This window comes from Arachis stenosperma, chromosome 10 (genome assembly GCF_014773155.1).
Source record: "Arachis stenosperma cultivar V10309 chromosome 10, arast.V10309.gnm1.PFL2, whole genome shotgun sequence".
NCBI classification, from domain to species: Eukaryota; Viridiplantae; Streptophyta; class Magnoliopsida; order Fabales; family Fabaceae; genus Arachis; species Arachis stenosperma.
The window spans coordinates 33,636,049-33,642,719 of record NC_080386.1 but is presented as its reverse complement, the minus strand read 5'-3'; positions in this window follow the sequence as shown (position 1 = coordinate 33,642,719).

Sequence of the window (6,671 nt, the reverse complement as noted above, 5' to 3'; positions counted from 1 at the left end):
TTATCACAGAAGAGGAAGTGGTTGAAGACTTGGGAGATGCAGAACCTCCATAGAAAAGTCCAGTCATAGAGCCTCCTTCCAAAGTATTTGATGTTGATGTTGAGGAGGGTGTACAACCTCCAAGGCATATCATGGTTGAAGATTTCAAAGAGGTTGATCCAGAGATGGATTCAATCATTGATGAATTCTTATATGCAATTGAATCCTCTTCCACCATATTTGACATGGAGACCAAAGAGGACGAAACACAACCTCCCATGCCCTTGGTGAGCAATGAAGAAGAGATTGAATTGGAAAAAAGCTAGCAAGAGGGAGAGTTTGATATTGAAGAAGATCGCAAAGAGGTGGAAGTTGTCAAGAAAGAACACGCGGGAGTGGAACTTGAAATCACCTTACCAAAATTGTTGGAGACCTCTCCCCCTAAGTCACCATCATCTTTCACAACATTCAAGTGGATAAAATTCATATCCCTTAGCTTTCTCATTCCACTTGAATATGGTTTCCTTGAGATAGATGGTCAGCTTAGAGCTCTTTGTGGCTTTAAGAGTAAGAGGGAGATGGTCAGTGATAGGAGTTATCATGCAAGGTTCACTATGGTTACATGCTCCAAGTTGAAGTGCAAGGATTGGTGTAGAGCTCGATTGCATGGGTCTATGGTGGACGAAATTGTGATCCATGTTCTAACTATTTTGTATGAAATCATTATTATGGCACTGGCTGAATTCACAACTCCGTTCAACTAACCAGCAAGTGTACTGGGTCGTCCAAGTAATAAACCTTACGTGAGTAAGGGTCGATCCCACAGAGATTGTTGGTATGAAGCAAGCTATGGTTACCTTGTAAATCTCAGTTAGGCAGATTAAAATTGTTTATGGTTTCGGAAATTAATAATAAGAAAATAGAAGAAATAATAAAACGGATAGAACACTTATGCAGATTCATTGGTGGGAATTTCAGATAAGCATATGGAGGTACTGTAAGACTCAAGGACGCCTGCTCTCCTACTGCTTCAACTCAATCCTTCTTACTCCTTTCCATGGCAAGTTGTATGTAGGGCATCACCGTTGTCAGTGGCTACATCCCATCCTCTCAGTGAAAATGGTCCTCTGCGGCTGTCACTCGCATGGCTAATCATTTGTCGGTTCTCAATCAGGTTGGAATAGAATCCATTGATTCTTTTGCGCTTGTCATCACGCCCAGCCTTCAGGAGTTTGAAGCTCGTCACAGTCATTCAATCCCAGAATCCTACTCGGAATACCATAGACAAGGTTTAGACTTTTCGGATCCTCATGAATGCCGCCATCTATCTAACTTATACCACGAAGATTCTGTTGGGGAATCTAAGAGATACACATTCAGGCTCTGTTGCATGTAGAACGGAAGTGGTTGTCAATCACGTGCGTTCATAAATGAGAATGATAATGAGGGTTATCTAATCATCACATTCATCATGTTCTTGGGTGCGAATGAATATCTTGGAATAAGAATAAGAGAGAATTGAATAAAAGAAAATAGAACTGCATTAATACTTGAGGTACAGCAGAGCTCCACACCCTTAATCTATGGTGTGCAGAAACTCCACCGTTGAAAATACATAAGTAAAAGGTTCAGGCATGGCCGAGAGGCCAGCCCCCAAAACGTGATCACTAGATTCAAAATACAATCCAGGATGTCCAATTATGATAGTAAAAAGTTCTATTTATAATAAACTAGCTCCTAGGGTTTACATGAGTAAGTAATTGATGCATAAATCCACTTCCGGGGTCCACTTGGCATATGTTTGGGCTGAGCTTGATCAATCCACGAGCTGAGACTTCTCTTGGAGTTGAACTCCGAGTTATGACGTGTTTTGGGCGTTCAACTCCGGATCATGACGTTTTTCTGGCGTTTAACTCCAGACAGCAGCATGTACTTGGCGTTCAACGCCAAGTTACGTCGTCAAATTCCGAATAAAGTATGGACTATTATATATTGCTGGAAAGCCCTGGATGTCTACTTTCCAACGCCGTTGAAAGCGCGCCATTTGAAGTTCTGTAGCTCCAAAAAATCCATTTCGAGTGCAGGGAGGTCAGATTCCAACAGCATCAGCAGTCCTTTTGTCAGCCTTTTTCAGAGTTTTGCTCAAATCCCTCAATTTCAGTCAGAATTTACCTGAAATCACAGAAAAACACACAAACTCATAGTAAAGTCCAGAAATGTGAATTTAACATAAAAACTAAGGAAAACATCCCTAAAAGTAGCTTAAACTTACTAAAAACTACCTAAAAACAATGCCGAAAAGCGTATAAATTATCCGCTCATCACAACACCAAACTTAAATTGTTGCTTGTCCCCAAGCAACTGAAAATCAAATAGGATAAAAAGAAGAGAATATACTATAAATTCAGAAATATCAATGAATATTAATTATAATTAAATGAGCGGGACTTGTAGCTTTTTGCTTCTGAACAGTTTTGGCATCTCACTTTTTCCTTTGAAGTTTAGAATGATTGGCTTCTCTAGGAACTTAGAATTTCGGATAGTGTTATTGAATTTCCTAGTTAAGTATGTTGATTCTTGAACACAGCTACTTATGAGTCTTGGCCGTGGCCCTAAGCACTTTGTTTTCCAGTATTACCACCGGATACATAAATGCCACAGACACATAACTGGGTGAACCTTTTCAGATTGTGACTTAGCTTTGCTAAAGTCCCCAGTTAGTGGTGTCCAGAGCTCTTAAGCACACTCTTTTGCCTTGGATCACGACTTTAACCACTTAGTCTCAAGCTTTTCACTTGGACCTTCATGACACAAGCACATGGTTAGGGACAGCTTGATTTAGCCGCTTAGGCCTGGATTTTATTTCCTTGGGCCCTCCTATCCATTGATGCTCAAAGCCTTGGATCCTTTTTACCCTTGCCTTTTGGTTTTAAGGGCTATTGGCTTTTTCTACTGCTCCTTCTTTTTCTATATTCTCTTTTTTTTTTTCGAATGCTTCTTCTTTTTCACTGCTTTTTCTTGCTTCAAGAATCAATTTCATGATTTTTCAGATCATCAATAACATTTCTCTTTGTTCATCATTCTTTCAAGAGCCAACAATTTTAACATTCATAAATATCAAGATCAAAAGACATATGCACTGTTCAAGCATTCATTCAGAAAACAAAAAGTATTGTCACCACATCAATATAATTAAACTAAATTCAAGAGCTATTTTCGAAATTTATGTACTTCTTGTTCTTTTGAATTAAAACATTTTTCTTTTAAGAGAAGTGAAGGATTAATGGGATTTATTCATAGCTTTAAGGCATGGTTACATACTAATGATCATGAAATAAAGACACAAAACATAGATAAACACTACATTGAAAACCGAAAAGCAGAAAGAAATAAGAACAAGGAATGAATCCACCTGAGTGAAGGTGGCGCCTTCTTGAAGGTCCAATGGTGCTCTTTGAGCTCTTCTATGTCTCTTCCTTGCTTCTGTTGAATGATTCCTAGTAATTTTGGTGTTTCTACCCTTAGTTGCTTCCAATATTTGTGTGGAGGACAACTTATCCCCTGAGGTATCTCAGGGATCTCTTGATTTGCAGCCACATGTTCTACCACTGAGCTATGACGGCTTATATGAGTCTTTCCATCTCCCATGACTCAGAGGTGGAAGCTTTTGCCTTCCCTTTGAGGTTTCTCTGGCCTTAGGTGCCATTAATGGTAATGGAAAAGCAAAAAGCTATGCTTTTACCACACCAAACTTAAAATATTGCTCGCCCTCGAGCAAGAGAAGAAAGAAGAGAAGAAGAAGAAGAAGAAGAAGAAGAAAATGGAGGAGAGTGAGGGGAGATGGATTCGGCTATATGGGTGGGATTGGGTGGGAGGGGAGAATATGAATTGTAAAGGTAGGTGGGGTGTATGGGGAAGAGTGGATAAATGTAGGTGGTGAATGAAAAACAGAAGGGATGACCATGAATGGAGAGAGAGAGGGCGAGGTAGGTGGATCCTGTGAGGTTCACAGATCCTGAGGTGATCCTGTGGGGTCCACAGATCCTGAGGTGTCAAGGAATTCCATCCCTGCACCAAATAGGCATGTAAAATGCCTTTGCACACCATTCTGGCGTTTAAACGCCCATTGGTGCGCATTCTGGGCGTTCAACGCCCATGTAAAGCATGTTTCTGGCGTTGAACGCCAGTTTCATGCTTGTTACTGGCGTTCAGCGCCAGTTTTTCCTCTCTGGGCACATTCCTGGCGTTCAGCGCTAGAATGTTGCTTGTTTCTGGCGTTTAGCGCCAGAATGGTGCTCTGTTCTGGCGTTGAACGCCAGCTAGATGCATCTTACTGGCGTTGAACGCCAGCCCGTGCGTCCTCCAGGGTGAAATTTTTTTCTTCTGCTGTTTTTGATTCTGTTTTTAATTTTTATGATTTTTTCGTGACTCCTCATGATCATGTACCTAATAAAACACAAAATAACAATAAAATAGTATAAAATAGAAATTAGATAAATAAAATTGGGTTGCCTCCCAACAAGCGCTTCTTTAATGTCAATAGCTTGACAGTGGCTCTCATGGAAGCCACAAGGTGATCAGGTCAATGTTGTGTAGTTGTCCACACCAAACTTAGAGTTTGGATATGGGATCTTAGCACCAAACTTAGAGTTTGGCTGTGGCCTCACAACACCAAACTTAGGGTTTGACTGTGTGGGCTCTTCTTGACTCTGAACTGAGAGAAGTTCTTCATGCTTACTCTCTTCTGTCACAGAGGGATGGCCATGTGCCTTAAACACAAGGTATTTCCCATTCAATTGAAGGACTAATTCACCTCTGTTGACTTCTATCACAGCTCCTACTGTGGCTAGGAAAGGTCTTCCAAGGATGATGCAATCATCCTCTTCCTTCCTAGTGTCCAAGATTATGAAATCAGCAGGGATGTAAAGGCCTTCAACCTTTACTAACACGTCCTCTACTATTCCATAAGCTTGTCTCAATGACTTGTCTGCCAGTTGTAATGAGAACAAGGCAGGTTGTACCTCAATGATCCCCAGCTTCTCCATTACAGAGAGTGGCATAAGATTTATCCCTGACCCCAGATCACACAGAGCTTTTTCAAAGATCATGGTGCCTATGGTACAAGGTATTAAGAACTTGCCAGGATCTTGTTTCTTTTGAGGTAGAATTTTCTGAATCCAAGTATCCAGTTCATTAATGAGCAAGGGAGGTTCACTTTCCCAGGTCTCATTACCAAACAACTTGGTATTCAGCTTCATGATAGCTCCTAAATATTGAGCAACTTGCTCTCCAGTCACGTCTTCATCCTCTTCAGAGGAAGAATAGTCTTCAGAGCTCATGAATGGCAGAAGGAGATTTAATGGAATCTCTATGGTCTCTGTATGAGCCTCAGATTCCTTTGGATCCTCAATAGGAGACTCCTTCTTGCTTGAGGGACATCCCAGGAGGTCTTTCTCACTAGGATTTTCGTCCTCCTCCTCCCTTGTGCATTCGGCCATATTGACTATGTCAATGGCCTTGCACTCTCCTTTTGGATTTTCTTCTGTATTGCTTGGGAGAATACTGGGAGGAGTTTCAATGACTTTCTTACTCAGCTGGCCCACTTGTGCCTCCAGATTTCTGATGGAGGATCTTGTTTCACTCATGAAACTGAAAGTGGCCTTTGACAGATCAGAGACTATATTGGCTAAATTAGAAGTGTTTTGTTCAGAATTCTCTGTCTGTTGCTGAGAAGATGATGGATATGGCTTGCTATTGCCCAGCCTATTACGTCCACCATTGTTAAAGCCTTGTTGAGGCTTTTGTTGATCCTTCCATGAGAAATTTGGATGATTTCTCCATGATAAGTTATAGGTGTTTCCATAAGGTTCACCCATGTAATTAACCTCTGCCATGGCAGGGTTCTCTGGATCATAAGCTTCTTCAGAAGCTGCCTCTCTAGTACTGTTGGATGCATGTTGCAATCCATTCAGATTTTGAGAGATCATGTTGACTTGTTGAGTCAACACTTTGTTCTGAGCCAATATGGCATTCAGAGTGTCAATTTCAAGAACTCCTTTCTTCTGAGGTATCCCATTGTTCACGGAATTCCTCTCAGAAGTGTACATGAACTGGTTATTTGCAACCATGTCAATGAGTTCTTGAGCCTCTTCAGGCGTTTTCTTCAGATGAATAGATCCACCTGCAGAATGGTCCAATAACATTTTCGAAAATTCAGAGAGACCATAATAGAATATATCTAATATGGTCCATTCTGAAAACATGTCAGATGGACATCTTTTGGTCAGCTGCTTGTATCTTTCCCAGGCTTCATAGAGGGATTCACCATCTTTTTGTTTGAAGGTTTGAACATCCACTCTCAGCTTGCTCAGCTTTTGAGGAGGAAATAATTTATCCAAAAAGGCAGTGACCAGCTTATCCCATGAGTCCAGGCTATCCTTGGGTTGTGAATCCAACCATACTCTAGCTCTGTCTCTTACAGCAAAAGGGAAAAACATGAGTCTGTAGACTTCAGGATCAACCCCATTTGTCTTTACAGTCTCACAGATCTGCAAGAACTCAGTTAGAAACTGATAAGGATCTTTAGATGGAAGTCCATAAAACTTGCAGTTTTGTTGCATCAAAGCAACTAGCTGAGGTTTCAGCTCAAAGTTGTTGGCTCCAATGGCAGGAATAGAGATGCTTCTTCCATC